A 17052-nucleotide genomic window follows, 5' to 3' on the forward strand; every position below is an offset into this window, starting at 1 on the left:
AGAAACTTTTGTGTCTGAAGAAAACTAGATCATTTTATCATGGTAGGCATACTGATATGTTTGCTTTAATAAAATGCCATATTTCTGCCTTTAATCTCTTGTCAACCAGCTATTAAAACCCCAAAGTGTATGCGTGCCTCACATGTAAACACTTGTGGTTTTGAGGTTGCCACAGAACATACTAATAAAGCCTGTAATTTGTGCTTTGTGAACAGCCTATCATAATTTATTGAGTAATGGAAAGAGGCAAAGAAAGTTTTCTTTTTTTTCTTCCCTTTCTTAAGTCAACCCAGGAAGCTAATTTGATTTAATTATTGCCCCATGCAAATGGCTTTAAGAAAAAGAAAATTACCTACTAAAACCTAGAGAGTACTATGAAATGAAAATCTTGGAAACTATTGTTATGTATTACCAAAAAATAGAGATATTTGCATTGAATATCAGTAGTGAAAAGATAACTATTTATAAGTAGAATTTATGGGCCCAACTTTTTTTTTTTTTTCTTTTACATCAGGCCTCCATAATTTTGTACCTGCAATGAATAGTACCTGCAGGGAGCTGTTCTTGTATTTTATGCCCTTCACTTACTTAACATAATTGTAGGCTCAGAAGTATGCCCACAAAGACTGAAGTTTGGTTTATGAGTTGGTGTTTATTTTTTCTGTATGGTGATTTTTGTGGACCACACCTTGAAAGTCTTATCATGATTAAAAAAAATATGACTGAAATCAGTGGAGGATTGTCTGAAGATAAACAGCAACAGGACTAGAGGATTTAATGATAATAATAGTAATAAAATTTTATAAATAACTTCATAAAGTGTCTCCCTCATGCCAATGTTGTTGGTTGTAGCCATGTTGGTCTAAGGACACAGGCAGGCAAGGCTCTTTGGGTAGATGTGATGTCTTTTAATTAGACCAGCTAAATAGTTAGAAAAAATGTTCTTTGAAAGCTTATCGACACAAATCCTTCTTCAGGAATAGGGAGACTCTGCTGGTGTTTTGTGTTCTCCAAGGTAGAAAAGAAGCTAATATGCAATATTCAGGTCTGTGAAAATGCAAAGGACCGGTATATGGCCCTGTCTCTCTTTACCATTCTGTATTTTAGATAACTGTCACATCAGGTATTACTCATCTTTTCTGCAGACTAAATAATAATAAACTTCCCCCCTCTCCTATAAATGACATTTTTTCAATTCCTTTAATCATTTTGTACCCTTTCAATGGATCTTTCTCTTTCTGAGACTTTCTTATTAAGATGGAAAAATTTAAAATGAACCCAGTATTCAAAATAAAGGAGAATCTTCAATTTGAATAACTGTATTATTACATTTTCATTATTATTATTCATTATACCATCCTTACCAAAACCTAGTATCTTATTTGCCTTTGTGACTGTAGCTACTCATTAATAAGATATTTTCAATTAGCTGTCCACAGATTTTTTCCCCTCAGTGGTTTCAGTGTTGTAGGTTTTTTCCTGAGTGGAGAGAACTAATTTAAAGTCATCCATGTGTATGAGTAATTCAAATTTTTCCTTCCAGTGGGCATTACCTTTCACTTTACCGTGTTGAATTTAATCTGCCATCATGGTGCCCAATTGTGTAATGGTTAAGTTACAGATAATCTTTAGTTTTTAACACCCAAATTTAATTTACCATTCTCCATAGATTTTTCCAACCTAATGATTTACCTCCTTATCCATATAAATAAATATATTTTAAATAAGGACTCATTCAGGCACCCACTTCTAAACTGACCATATATTCCCACTTGTAACCAGTTTCTAAATAACTAAAGAACTTTCCTTCTAATCTGTCACTGCTTAGTTTCCTTGGCCTCTTGAAATAAGCTTTATAAAAGCTGTTTGTTCAATTTTAATATATTTCTTGATGCCAGTTCTTTTCTTCACAGATCTTTTGACTCTGTGAAGTAATTCTAATGCATTGGAGAGCCACAATTTTCCTTTATGTAAGTGATGTTCAATCCCATGTTTTATAGCTCTTCCTCCTGATTTTTTTTCTGGCTTATTTAACTGCCTATCCTCATTTTTAAGAACTACAGTTTTGGTCCTTAGAGTCACATTTTATATGAGTGTTGAATTTTGTTATGATTTGTCAGAATCCAACCTGTCAATAAACTCTTTTTTTAAAAATATATAGACACAGTTTATAACATCTAAAATATCTCTGTTACTAATTTGCTTCTGACTATCCATGAACCGTACTATTTGGCTATTCATTATGTGTGGCATCACATTATTTATTAATCCTCTATAAATTTACCACAAGTGTCTCCTGGTCACATTTTAATTTGTACCTCATCCACTGTTGGTAAAGGTTTCAAGAGCTCTTAAATTGAGTTAGTACATTAAGGTTAGAGACAGACATTACATATAAAACAGTTTAAGTGATCAGAAACAAATTGATTTAAAACTGTAACAGAACATAAGTTCAGTGCATATAAACCAGTTTCAAAATGGCTGAAACTGGTTTAAGATAAACCTGGTTGAGTGTAGCATCAGACTTAACTGATTTGGGTCAAACCAGTTTATGAAACTTCTGTCCCAGACCCCTTCCTGGTTTAAGTTAAACCAGAGTTCCCCAGCATCCCAGATGCTTTGCAGCCCTGGGCTGGGCTGGGTCGGGCTGTCTGTTCCAGAGAGCAGGGCTACCCCCGCCCCTCTCCTCCATAGCTGCAAGGAGTTGGGAGACTGCAGGCACAGCAGCATCTGCCTGGCTTCCCCCTGTCCACCACCTTTGCTACTCACTGCTCATACAGAAATCTCCCCCCCTCCTTTCCTTTCCTTTTCCTCTGCAAGGACCCCAAAGGCATGGATACTAGAAGGCATATGGTATCTTAGCTAATGCTGAGAGGTGTGTGTCTCCAATTTCACTGGGACAGGACAAATGCAGACAGGATGGGAGCTTTTGGAGCTAATCAACAGATCAGCTGGTAATATCTCTTCATTCCTTCCTTGGAAAAAGCTGTTTAAGAAGAGCTTGAACTAATGAGAGGCTTTTGTTTTCTTGATGGGCTGATAAATGTTGTGTTATCAGTGCCCTGTTGGCTTGCTTGCCTGTCAGTTTGCTGCAGACAATATGAAGAAGCAGGGAGAAGGAGATTGAAAAGCTCAGTATCATTAACAGATGCATATATTGCACAACCACCTTTGCCTCAGAATGCTAGCTGTGGGGGCTGGGGGCTGGGGGCTGGCAACACTCCTACCCTTTGAGCAGTGAGTAGGGAAAAGCTTGGGATTGTGCAGGCAGGGTGGGGTTTACACCCCTTCCTAATCAGAGTGTCCTACTAGGGCTTGGCCATGCCCTCGCCCCCATCTCAGCACTAAGGAAGCAAAGGGAGGGCTGCTTTAGCACTCCCTACCTTCTAGCCTGAGCCACTGCAGGCATGTGCCTGCATTTCTTGATCTTGAAAGTGAATGTCTATCTACCTCCAAACCTGCAGACTAACCTGCAAAGATAGAATCATTTCAGGCTGAGGCTTTTTGAATGCCTGTCCCTAGCCCATGGGTACATGCAGACATTCAGAAAGCAGGGAGGAGAACCCATCTAACTTATACATTTTACTTTGAGTAACCTGAGTTTAAACTAGAAGTGCACAGTACATGTTTGCCTTTGTGGGGAGAGGGTGCACAGGCATCCTGTGCTGGTGGAGACCCAGTCGGGGGACATTTATGCATGCATCCAACCCTGCTCTCCAGACTCCCTGGGCTGTAAGAGGCTGCCAGGCACTGCCTAGTACTAGTGACACTCCAGATTGGCTACCTGGTATGGAGAACCACACCCTCAACCCCCACTCTTTCACATGGACTCCCCCACCTGCACCACCCAGAGTAACTACACTATCTTGTTAATTGCACATGCCAGTTTCCTGGCCTGCCTACACCCTGCCATAGCACCCTACCACATGTGCCCAAGCCCATAGACCCAGAAGATGGAGCATGTCCTGCTTCTCGTCCTATGAAACTATCACTGGAGATTGTGCAACATTATGTGCACCCATCTGGAGGTGGCCCAGCAGTTAGTCATCATGGGAAGTGCCTTTCTGTCTAGGAGCCGGGAACCAGCTGTCCCATCTTATGCCGCCTACTGTGTCCTGGACTGGGCCAGTGACTTCCACGTGGCCGAAGATTTCATAGCACTACAGAAGAAAGAGACTTGGTGACCACAAGATGAACATGAGCCTCCAATGCGATGCTGCAGCTAGTAAAGCGACCAAAACGCTGGCTTGCATCCATAGATGCTTCTCGAGCAAATCACGGGACGTCATTCTCCCCTTGTACTCGGCCTTGGTGAGGCCGCAGCTGGAGTACTGCGTCCAGTTTTGGGCTCCACAATTCAAAAAGGATGTGGAAAAGCTTGAGAGTGTCCAGAGGAGAGCCACGCGCATGATCAGAGGTCAGGAAAACAGATCTTACGATGACAGGCTGAGAGCCATGGGACTTTAGCCTGGAAAAGTGTAGGCTCAGGGGTGATCTGATGGCCACCTATAAGTTTATCAGGGGTGACCACCAGGATCTGGGGGAACGTTTGTTCACCGGAGCGCCCCAAGGGATGACGAGGTCGAACGGCCACAAACTCCTGCAAGACCGTTTCAGGCTGGACATAAGGAAGAATTTCTTTACTGTCCAAGCCCCCAAGGTCTGGAAGAGTCTGCCAGCGGAGGTGGTTCAAGCACCTACATTGAACACCTTCAAGAGTAAATTGGATGCTTATCTTGCTGGGATCCTATGACCCCAGCTGACTTCCTGCCCTTTGGGCAGGGGGCTGGACTCGATGATCTTCCGAGGTCCCTTCCAGTCCTATTGTCTATGAAATCTAAGAGGACGAGGCCATCAATGACACCACAAACTCCAGGGTACTCTGGCACCATTTCCAAACTGTCAAGCAGCAGTCCTGGGTCTGCACCATCAGCAGCGACTTGTGGGCTCAGATCATTCTGGGCACTTGGCATAATAAACAGTGGGTCTGGAACTTTCACATGTACCCAACCACCTTCAAGAACTTCATTTCTCAGCAGACCCCCACTTCAAGTGCCAGGACACTGGCATCAAGCAAACCCTCACTCCAGAGAGGCAGGTTGCCATTGCCATCTGGAAGCTGGCCACCCCTCACAACATCCACTCCATTGGCAATCACTTTAGTATTGGCAAATCCATAGCTAGAGAGGCTACCTGGGAGGTGTGTCTGTACATCCAGAATATAATGACCAACCGCTTAATTTGCCTTAACCCACAAGAGATGGTTGCCAGCTTCTGCCCCATGGGCTTTCCCAATTATGTCTGGACTTGTGGATGACACCAAGCTCCCCATCCTTTGCCTTCCCCACAGCACCCAGGAGTTCATCAGCTGGAAGGGTTTCTTCTCTATCACTGGCTGGGTGAAGTGGCCTTCATGGTTGATGATACCTGGGTCTTCCACAACTCTACTTTCTCCCAGATAATGGAGAACTGGTGCTATGGCCCTGAGGTCTCAAACATTGAAGTTGATGGTGTCCTCATCCCACCCCTCATCACTGGGGACCCAGCCTATTCTCTTCTGCCCTAGTTCATGAAGCCCTACAGGGGGCATCTGGACTCATGGAAGTACTGATCTTGGCAGAGGGGAATTTCCTTCTGGTTCTGGATGGAATGCAACTCCAGTAGTTCTGAAAAGTGGTTGTTTTCACATGTCCTTAACCACACCATCCTATCTGCCACCTAGCCCTGTAGCACTGCTGAGTGGGGCAGGGTACAGGACCTCAACACTTGTAACTGTTTCTTACACTTTATCTGCAGAGTAAAATAAAGTTTTTAGTGCTTTATCATGAGTCAAAAGGGCAGGGGGAAGAATGTCTTGCAGCTCAGGGACAGGCAAAGAAGCCTGGTTCCATGCCAATGCTCAGGGTAGGTGGAGGGGTGGTCAGCTACACTAATTAGCTGAGAATAGGCCTGCGAGATAAGGAAAGCAGATGTATGCTCCCACATGCCTAAAGATGGGCTGTGAACTACCCATGGCTGGTTGAGAATTGGGGTGAGGGCTGATGCCCTGATGCTCATAGTGGGGATACCCATGAAATGGAGGGCCCAACATTGGGGTCCAGGTCTGGAGTTGCAAGGAATGAGGCCAAGCCCCAGAGGTTTTAGGGTCACCTTCAACCTAGTTCCAAGGTTTTGCTTCTCCCCACCTCAACCCAACAGAAGCATACCTTCTGCATCAGCTTCTGCTTGGGGTGGGTAGGTGGATCCATGATGGGGTCTGGGTCATGGGGTGTAAAATGTGGGGTTTGCGGGACTGTGCTTGAGTCTGGAGGTGCAGAAAATCCTCACTCAGTGTGTAAATGCTGGGGTCTGGGCCTGTGAGGCTATGCCTGAATTTGGAGGTGTGGAGCTCCTTGGCTTGGTGTGTGAATGCTGCGGTCCAGGGCTATGGACTTGGGGTTTTCCTGGCCCCAGAGTTTGGATCCATGTGTAGGTTGTGGGGTGCTTTGTGATGGGATCTTGGGGGTGTGGGTGCATGGCCCAGGGTCTATGGTCTCCAGGGCCTGGGGCATATGCAGAGAACAAAGATGCCTCACTTCCCTCTGTTTCCTTTCCGTGGGTTGCAACTGGCTGGAGGCAGGGCAGGGACTGGGACTTCTTTGACCCTGAGACAGCCCCAGGGGTGGGATTTGCTGGGCACTTGCCTGCTGTGGGGTGAGCACAAAGCATTCTGGGATGTTAAAGGGCAGAAATCTAGCTTGAATCAATACAGGGACAGTGCAAATCTTTGATAGGTCAATATACCTTGAATTGATCTTGACTTAGTGTACCTCAGACATGATTTATATGTAGGTTGCTTGTACTATTTTTAGCCTGATCTGTGCACTGTGAGCACTTGCATACTTACGGGTTTAGATCAATCCATGTTCACTTAGGCAGATCTAAGGGTAACATCTGCACATACCAAAAGTTTTGCAGGCTTTCATTGAGACTTAAGGCATGTTTATACTGCAAACAGAGAGATTGCAAAAGTAGCAAGAAGGAGCATCCCTCTACAGGGATACACTGCCTCATTTCTGAGTTTGATACATGTAGAACAGAAGCAGGTCAGCAGGGAGCGGTCTTCATTGGCTGGGAAGCAACGTAGACCAGAGCCAGCCCTAGGGGTGTGCAGGGCCCACGTCATATCAGGCTGTGTGGGGCCTGTGTGGAGGGTGGGGGGTGGTGAGCAGCTGGAGTAGTGGGGGTGGGTGGCGAGGGACCAGAACGTGGAGATGGCAGCCTGCAGCAGCCAGCAGGGCCTGTATGGCACTGTCCGTGGGACCGCTCAAAATGTGGGACCTGAGGTGGTCACCCCAATTCATGCCCCCCAAGGGATGGCTCTGGCATAGACATACCCATTGAGTCAACTTAGGCGAGTTGTTTAGGCCTAGATCTCAATGGTGCTTAGGTGGAAAGTGACAGATGCTCCCTTTGAGGTTCTAGGTCTTAAATTCTCTCGGCATGTCTACATGTGGCTGTATGGCACCTTTGTTATTGCACTGTCATTTAGTACTTCCAAAAGGAAGTTCTAAAAGATGGTGCGGTAACAGTCCATACTGCACTGTGCTGGCCATGCATGGTTATTTTTGGTCACTAAGTCACTGTAGCAACACACTATAATGAGGGAGCATGCTGCTACAGTGACACAGTGATGGCATCATGGTTTTTGCCAACGGAGGTGCCGTAGAACATTGCTACGGTGCCATAGCATTTTACGTAGATGCAACCTCTTGGCCCTGCTTTTCAGTCTCTAATATAAGAATAGACACTCTGTAACAACCCACCTGTAGTCTGTCTTCTCTGTTTAGAGCAGGGACTAATTTTCTAAGTATTGGTATATTCAGTGCTTAGCAAAATGAGGTCCAGATCTTTGCTAAGACCTTTAGATGCTACCGTAGAACAGCTTTTAACCATTTCATAATAGTCACTAATCTTTTCTCTCTCCAGATTTGCATCCTAATGTCTCAAGTCATAAGTTAAAGCAAATTTTACGGTTTCATGCTGGTCCAGATTTATGCACGGACCTTGTTTGAAGCAGGCATCCAACTGGGATACCAGAGAGGGTGGTTGTGACAAGAGACGAATTGCTAAGTACTTAAGTGTAAAAGAAAGTGTAAAAGAAATTCTGAAAATGGCAGGGAAACTTGTAGAGCACTAGTTCACGCTATTTCTGGCCCTTGCCATTGCTATGATCTCACTTTCATTATCAGTGCACTTACTTAAATTCTCAATAATGTAAATCTTTGCATCAGATTTGAATTTTAGCATAAAAATCTTTGCAGTGCAAAAAGGATGTGTCCGTTGCTTAGAGATAAAAGATATCCTCAGTCTGATCAATGAAACAAGGTATACCATGTTATTACTCATATTGTGGTAGTGCTTTAAGAGTGCCAGGGTCCTATTGTACTGTGTGCAATATAAAAATGGAAAAAGATATAAAAAGATGGGCTCTGCCTCCAAAGAACATACAGTCCTAAGTATAAGACAAGCAGCAAGGTGGATGCAACAGATGCAAAGAGAAGCACAAGGGAACAATGAGACTGTGCTGCTTAGCATAGAAAGCAGAGGTCACGGCAGACCAGCTGCCTAACCATCGCTCTATCCAGCAGTAAGATTTCTAGCTTCCAAAGGTAGAAAAATAAATAGTACTGAGGCCTCCAGCTGGTAATATCCTTCAAGTATTCCTCCAGGGCAGAGGCTTACCATGCCGGGTGCATTAGAGCAGAAAGAGAAAACTGTGTGTGTCATCAGCACTCTGAAACTCCACCCCATGTCTACAAATGATCGCACCAAAGAGGCTTCACAGATATCCTGCCTGGTCTTCCAACTATAACTAGAACTACTGTTACAGAGCATGCTGAGAGCTATATTTGTATTTCATTGATAGTTTCTTTGATATTGATGGTTTGCATCCCATGTAAGTAAGTGTAAAATATCATGTTGAATGAAATAGTTTAGGAAGAACAAGGCCTTGGAAGTCTCAGGTGGAAAAATTGAAGTCTTGGTGAAAAGAACCACAATCTGAAGTGAAATCTGCCTGCCCACTGTTTGTTGAAAATGCATTATTTTATACATAATTCACAGGCTATCTATTAACAATATTAAGGTCTGTGCTTAAGACTCTCCTAGTGAAAAAGTACTGCATGTGTATGATTAGCAAGATCATTTTAGTGCAAGAACTTTTTTGTTTGTTTTACTCTTTTAAGTGATATATTTGGTCACAGTAGAATCAGGAAGACAATTTTTCTGGGGGTCAGGCTAAAAACGGAGTAGAGAGGAAACAATTCCCTAATGTATCAGAGATTTCCTCTATGACAAGTCACTGAGTTGCCCTGTGTCTCAGTTTACATCTGAGAAAAGGGAGGCAATAGTAATCCTCTGGCTGTTTTGAGTAGAGTGGAATGAAACAAAACATTGGAAAAAATATTTGGTTTGGAAACCTTAATATTTTTCAGTTTTTTGATAGAGAGAAAAGTGAAAACAAAAATTGCTGCAGGTTGAACCACATGTTTCATTCATCCTAAAATGAAACATCTCATTTTGTTTTCAACTACTCAAAACTTTTTTTTTAGTGTATTTCAATCTTTTAATCTTTTTTTTAGTGTACTTTAGAAAAGAACTTTTTTCATTTAAAAGTTTATAAAAATTGATTTGGCACTTCCTAGACAAATATTTTGGCATTTTTAAAAGAATATTTTCATTTTGTTGATAATATTAAAATAAAATATTAACATTTTCCAAAATCTTTTTATCTGATTTGCTTTTCCATTTACCAAATTTAAACTAATTGTCCAAATTGTTTCAGTCCTTCAGAAACTCAATTTTTGGTGAATTTACTATTTAGCAATCAATATTATCATTGAGCTCTACTTGTGAAGAAAAATGCTTGAAAAATTGTGAGGTATTGTGGTAGCAGGGACAGTATAAATAAGATTGATAGAATAATTAAAATCTTTGAAATAATAAGTTACAATTCATTACTGGGAATTCCTAGGCTTTAGAGGATTAAAAGGTCTGAATTTTCATGCTTAACCACCTATCTTCAGTGTCTCAATTACCATGTGCTCAGAGTTTGGTGTTCAAGATGCCAGAGCTTATAACTGAGAGGGATGAAAGATGGCATTAAAGCATCTTTGTGCCATCTGGCTTCCAGGCTGCACCAAGGCCCAGAGATCTCTTTGGTATAATCTGGTATAGCACCCTGGAGAGATTTCATAAGTTATGTCATCTCAGCAGTGTAATGATGAGCCCAGGCATCCAGGGCAAAGTGGAAGCAGTGACTTCTGGTTGCTTTTGCATTCATACAAACACACGCTACCTATAGCAGTCATTTCTTTTGCCCTCCCCAAGTTGGAACCAGTGGAGAAAGAAATTATGTTTGTCATGCAACTGACCTCCTAAAAAGTGCTCTATAGCCATGCCATGGCACACGTGCATGGCTGCAGAGCACTTTAAAACAGGCCAGTCATGCAACAAATTAACCCTCATTTGATGGATCAGATAAAGGTACTCCACTTTGGAGTGCCTTAGGGAACTTCTGTTCTCTAGAGTCAATCTGTCCAGCCCAGCCCCACCCTCAGTGCTGTCACAGAAAAGGTGGTGGGGTGGTGGGGTAGAGAGCATTGTAGGCTGGGGTTTGCTCAGCCTGAGGTGGAGTGGGTGGATTTGAGTCCCCCTGCTTCACAGCTGTCATTCTCCAGCTCAGGCTGGGCAACCCCCAGCCTGCATTATGCTTCCCTCCCTTCTCCCCCCTCCCTTCCTGAAGACAGCATTGGAGCTGGGAGTGGGGCAGGACTAGAGGAGAGAGGCTGCAGACAAGCTCCTGGGGTTTGACCCAGTTTGAAAAAAAGCCGCAGTTTGAAAAGCAGGAGCAGGGCGCACATGTGCCACACACACACGTGTACCCCCTTACCTTGGCGGCGGAGGCAGCAGCTGCGGAGGAGACAGAGGCGGGGGCAGCAACAGCTGATTCCCCCTAAGGTAAGTGGGGCAGAGGGTACAGCACAGCTGAGGTGGATCCAGAGGGGAAGCCCTTTGGAGCCCTCTTAGCTCACCCAACAGGGAGCTGTGCTCCCAAGCCGTGCGTGGGCAGCGCGCGCGAACAGACGCGCTCTGTAAGGGCGCGCTGGCATTTGCGCTGGCGTTCACATAAGGCGGGCACGAGGTAGCTGTCCAGAGCGGCACCTCCAGTGAGCAAAAGCAGCAGGTGCAGCTCTGTAGACATGGTGCTGACGCGGAGCATGGCTGCCAGGGGCCCCGCCCTGGTGCTGCCGCTTGCCACGGGCTCTTCTGAGGCCTCCACCCAGACGGAGCTTATGGCGGGGTCGGTGGCCCCTTGCCCCCCTGTCTCTGGGGGGGGGCTCGGTGGGGTCCTGGGGTGAGGGGGCCTGGTGGTCTCTTTGCCTGTCCCTTCTGTGCACGACTTAGGGCCCTGGAGTAGCAGGTGAGGGAGCTCCAGGCTGAGGTAAGGGGGATCAGGGATGCAGAGGATGAAATTGATGCCTATTTCTGTTCTCTGCGGCCTGGTTGCCCACTGTACAGCCCCCACAGGAGACGCATCCAATGCTGGAGTGGCAGAAGGTGTCCAAATCCAGAGCTGCTAGGCCTACAGTGGTGGAAGCTCCCCAGGTTCACCTGGGGAACAGGTTTGATGCCCTGGCAGCTGTGACGGAGAAAGACAGAGTAATTGCCTTTGGTGGGGACGATGCCACTCTCCACATGACAAGGAATGGGCAGAGAGCAAACACCAGCAGGAAGAAACGCTGGGTCCTCGTCATTGGAGATTCCATCCTACGAGGACTGGAAGGTCCCATCTGCCAGCCTGACTCCATGGTGCAAGAGGTCTGCTTCATGCCTGGGGCTCAGGTTAGGGATATCACGGAGAGGATCCCAGCCTACATCTGACCTGCAGACCAGTACCCCATAGTTGTCATCCATGTAGGAATGAATGACGTGGCCAGGGGCAACCCTGACCGCATTATGAAGGAATTCGAGGGTCTGGGGGACAAGCTTAAGGAGACGGGGGTGCAGGTGGTATTCTCGTCTCTTCTTCCGGTGAGTAGGCAGGGATGGCGATGGCGACATGAGACCTGCGTTGGCGAGGTCAACCGGCGCTTACGCAGTTGGTGCCACCAGGCAGGCCTTGGGTTCCTAGATAATGACTCATGCTTTTGGGCAGGGGACTTGCTGGGGCGGGATGGGCTTCACCTCTCTCTGAAAGGCAAGCGTGTCTTCTCTTCCAGGTTGGCTGATTTCATACGGCGAGCTTTAAACTAGCCTCACTGGGGGAGGGGGCCTCAGGAAGACGTGGAGACACCACCCGAGCAAGACAGGTGACAAATTCAAGGAGTGCCCAGGTAAGAAACAGGGGTCCAGACAGTCTCCCAAATTGGGGGGGGGTGGCACACGCAAGGCTTTAAATGCCTATATACCAATGCTCATAGTATGGGGAACAAACAGGAGGAACTCGCCCTCAGAATAGCCAGTTCAAACCCAGACATAATAGGGCTCACAGAAACGTGGGATTCATCCCATGACTGAGCAGTTAGCATTAGGAGCTATAGGCTTTACAGGCGGGATAGAGAAGGAAGGAAAGGTGGGGGTGTGGCGGGGGTGTGGCGCTCTATGTGAAGGAGCACTACACATCCTCTGCCAGCAGAATGGGGTCAGAGGAGGGGCAAGCTGAAGTGCTCTGGGTCAAAATACAAGGGGGCTGTGGGGAGAGGGATTTAATGGTGGGGCCCATTAATTTAATGGTACTACAGACCCCCCAACTAAGGGGAGGAGCTGGACTGGGAATTTTCAGGCCAGCTTGCAGAGGCACTTAAGGCAAGGGATGTAGTTGTCATGGGTGATTTAAATTACCCGGACATCTGCTGGGAGGCACAGTCAGCCAGGTTGGACTGTTTGTTCCAGGAGGTTCCTGGCCAAGATATAGGACCTCCACTTAATTCAGGGGGTGCACAGTTCCACCAAAGGAAATGCCCTGTTGGACCTGGTCCTGGCCACAGGCGATGACCTGGTAAGGGGCCTCCAGGCTCTTGGTCACCTGGGTGATAGCGATCATCGCTTGCTGGAATTCACCATCCAGCGCAGGGTGTCAAGGGCCTGCAGCAAGGTGGTAGCCCTAGACTTCAAGAGAGCCAACTTCAACGAGTTGAGATTAGTGGGAGAGGTGCTGGGGTTCTCGAGGACAGGGGAACTCAGTGCCCAAGATGAGTGGTCGTTCCTTAAGGAGACGATATTCAGGGCCCAAGGGGAGTCCATCCCAACAAGAAGCAAGGGGGGCAAGAGTGCACAAAAGCCCCCCCCCAGCTCACCAAGGGTGTCTGGGAATGCCTGACTGCCAAAAAGACGGCATACACCCGGTGGAAGGGGGGCGCTATTTCCAAAGAGGAGTATACTTCCTCTGGTTGGGACTGTAGGGGGGCTGTCAGGAAAGCTAAGGTGGACATAGAGCTAGGACTAGCATTCAAGATCAGAGATAATAAAACGTCCTTTTTCAAATATATAGGGAGGATGATGAAGGCACCGGGAAATGTGGGGTCCCTGCAAAATATGCTGGGCAATCTGGTGGTTGCACCAGAGGAGAAAGCAGACCTCTTTAACTAATTCTTCACCTCCGTTTTCTTGTGCAGGGACCGGGACTTCCCCACCATGATGCAAGACGGACTCGAGGGGAATGCCTCCAGACCTCAGGTTGGGGAGGACTGGGTTAGAGAGCTTCTGGAGGGGCTGGACATGTTCAAATCAGCGGTCCAGATGCTCTCCACCCCAGGGCATTGAGGGAGCTAGTGGGGGTTATTGTAGGGCCCTTGGAAATATGCTGATGATACCAAAATTTGGAGTGAGGTGAGCACGCTAGTAGGGAGGGAAAGACTGCAGCAAGACCTGGATAGATTATAGGGGTGGGCTAACAAGAACAGGATGCGTTTCAACACTGACAAGTGCAGGGTGCTTGCTCCCCAGCAGCACATTTATAAGATGGGAAACTCCCTTCTTGAGAGCAAGGAGGCAGGAAGGGATCTTGGAGTCATTATTGACTCCAAGATGAACATGGGCTGACAATGTGAGGTCTTGGTTGGCAGGGCTAACCAGACCTTGTCATGCATCCACAGATGCATCTCAAGTAAAGCCAAGTAGGTGCTCCTCCCTCTCTACGCGACACTGGTCAGGCCACAGCTGGAGTACTGTGTCCAGTTTTGTTCACCCCATTTCAGGAGGGATGTGGACAACATTGAGAGGGTCCAGAGGAGGGCCACCCGCATGATCCGGGGACAACAGGGCAGACCCTACAATGAGGGGCTGCGGGACCTGAACCTGTTCAGCCTTCACAAGAGAAGGCTGAGGGGGGACCTGGTGACTGTCCATAAACTCACTAGGAGAGACCAGAAAGGTTTGGGAGAGACCTTGTTTCCATTAGCACCCCCTGGCATAACAGGGAATAACAGCCATAAGTTGCTGGAGAGTAGGTTTAGATTAGACATCCATAAGAACTACTTCACGGTCAGGGCAGCTAGGATCTGGAACCAACTTCCAAGGGAAGTGGTGCTGGCTCCTACCCTGGGGCTCTTTAAGAAGAGGCTTGATGCCTACCTGGCTGGAGTCATGTGAGCCCAGTTTTTCTCCTGCCCAGGCAGGGGGGCGGACTTGAAGATCTACAAGGTCCCTTCTGACCCTACTTCTATGATATGACTCCCCCTACATACTACCCAACAGGTGAAAGTCTGTGCACCATGAGTTAAGAGTAAGGGACTGAGAGTCTGTGAGTGCCCAGGGTCATTGCCCCTTCCCCAGTTACATCACTGTGTCAGCTTTGTGAGGCTACCCAATATCTCAGGAGTGCTCCAGGCTACAGCATTATTCCTGACACAATCACTTTTTATTTGGCTGAACTCTCAGCACATTCCCATATCTCAACTTTTAGAAAAGGCTTCTTGGAAGCCAGACTTCAATGTTTCCTGTTTCAGTTCGAGCTTGTGGATCCTTCTTTAGTTGGGTTTGGGGCTTCAGAACCCCTTTGCTCTACCATAGCATGTTTATGTTGCATAGAGGGAATGGAGAAAGGTGGGGAATCTCACCAGTTAATGATTTTATAATTCAATTCTACTTATTGTTAATTGAAGGTAGACTGTGAAGATAATGTTTTATATTTTATCTGAATAATAAGAAATATGTCTTACTCTCTGGATGTGCATAATGCCTTGAAATTGCCTTTTCCAAGTTCCAGGATTGCTTTTATGGAAGGACAGACATTTACTTGGCCTTGCCTTTTAAAATAAAAGTTAATTCAAAGATTCATTGCTGATGCTTGTACACGTTTTTGCTGGAAAGCTCTGAAAAGATTTTGTTTTTAAGGCTAATAAGGCAGCTGCTGTAACTTGTCCAACAGGACAGAAAGCAGAACTTTGCTTTTGCTAAGGAATTCTGTGATTGCACATTGCTAACTTCATCATGAAGTGCAGTTTATTTTTAAGAAAGGAGAAGAAAAGAAAGAAAGAAAAAGAAACAAGCAGAGGCAACATAAAACATAGTTATTAACTTTACAAAGCAAGACAAGAGCAGCATCCAAAGAATTCATATTTGAAGCAATGGATAATCCTGTAGTTGCTGCTTCTCGGTAAAATTCTGAGTATGTTAGAGACGGCCTTTATTCAAAAATGGCACATGCACATCAACATTGCTTTCATTGTCTTTTCTACAGTAGGTTTCTTTAAAGGAAGGAAACACCTATGCAGAAATGGAAAAGGAATTCTGTTTTACTCCAAAGTTGCTTCATTTTTGTCTAAAGTAAATGCTGGGTTTTGGCAGCCCATAGAAGTGTATTTAACACTGTGAAGGTGAATTGTCACTACAGTAGGAACTGGATGCAGGTACCAGCATTAGGGAGTTATTGTCTGTTCTTTGTGAGTGGGTCCTTGTTAAAGAGTTTTAAACTAACTACTGCTTAAGCTTAGAGCAGTGTTTTGTTTCTTTCATCCATTGGCTTGTGACACCCCTTTGCAGCCAAGCTAAGCTTCCTCTCACCTGGTCTCAACAGAGTATCCTTCTAATCCTGCTTGCCACATTTTCTTGGAATATTAATATGAAGTAATGAGCAGAAGCCCCCTGCACTGCCTCCACTGCAGCTATGTATGCAGGAGAGGTGTCGCCAGGGCAGCGTGGAGCTCGCAGCAACAAGGAGATCACAGCATGGCCCTGCTGTGCCCTGGAGCACCAGGTCACACCCGCTGAGCTGTGGAAGCCCTGGGGGGTGGGGGCGGAGCAGGGCAGAGAGCAGGGCGGGGAGCCTGAGCCCCACCCCGTGCACAGATCTGGGGGGCATAGGTCCCCCCTGCCACCCAGGAGTACACGTAGTGGCACACAGCTGGCCCCACCCACCCCCGGATGCGTCACCCCCAGCTGCATATTGCAGCCCCAGGCCTCAAACCCCACATACTGCCCAGTTGGGCAGCAGCCCCAGACCTGCCCAACTCCCCTCCCTCCCTCCCTATGGGAGCCTCAATTCCCCACCCTCCCGCTTACCTGCTGGAGGTGCTCTTCAGGCTGCTTGGTGGCCATGTGCACATGCACATGGTGCCATCTGCCTGACTGCCCTCCTCCCACTCCCTCTCTGCCCCTTGCAGGCTAGAACTCTGGTAGCCTGCAGAGAACTCTTGGCAAAACTGCAAAATCCACAGGTTTCTCCATTTAAAATGAGAAATCCATGTTTGCTTTTGGTAAAGGGGGAAATCGACATTTTTCTCTGGTTTTCTACGGGGAATGGAAAACTTAGATCCCTGCTGATCAAGCAGGTTTTGCTGGTGGGTCCTAGTCTAAGTAGAAGAGGTTATTTCCTTGCCTGCTGATCAGCACCATTCTCAGTTGCGCTGCAGCTGCCTTTTACTCCACCACCTGAGCCCGGCTCTTGTAATGCCTCTCTTCAGCTAGTTTGCTCCATATACACGGTCAGCTGAATTTCTATGGCTTTGGAGCTGCTACTCTGTTAGCCTTCTCAGCTGCCTTTTTTTTCCAGTTGGCGTCCAGTCAGTT

The 17052-nt window shown here is 46.5% G+C and overlaps 1 pseudogene; it reads left to right on the top strand.

The window, feature by feature from the left end:
- Positions 1 to 10488: 10488 nt before the first annotated feature.
- On the top strand, positions 10489 to 13275 carry LOC149868797 (uncharacterized; annotated as a pseudogene).
- The last annotated feature ends 3777 nt before the right edge of the window (positions 13276 to 17052 follow it).

This window comes from Crocodylus siamensis, chromosome 3 (assembly GCF_052110815.1).
Source record: "Crocodylus siamensis isolate JL-2025a chromosome 3, ASM5211081v1, whole genome shotgun sequence".
Taxonomy (NCBI): Eukaryota; Metazoa; Chordata; order Crocodylia; family Crocodylidae; genus Crocodylus; species Crocodylus siamensis.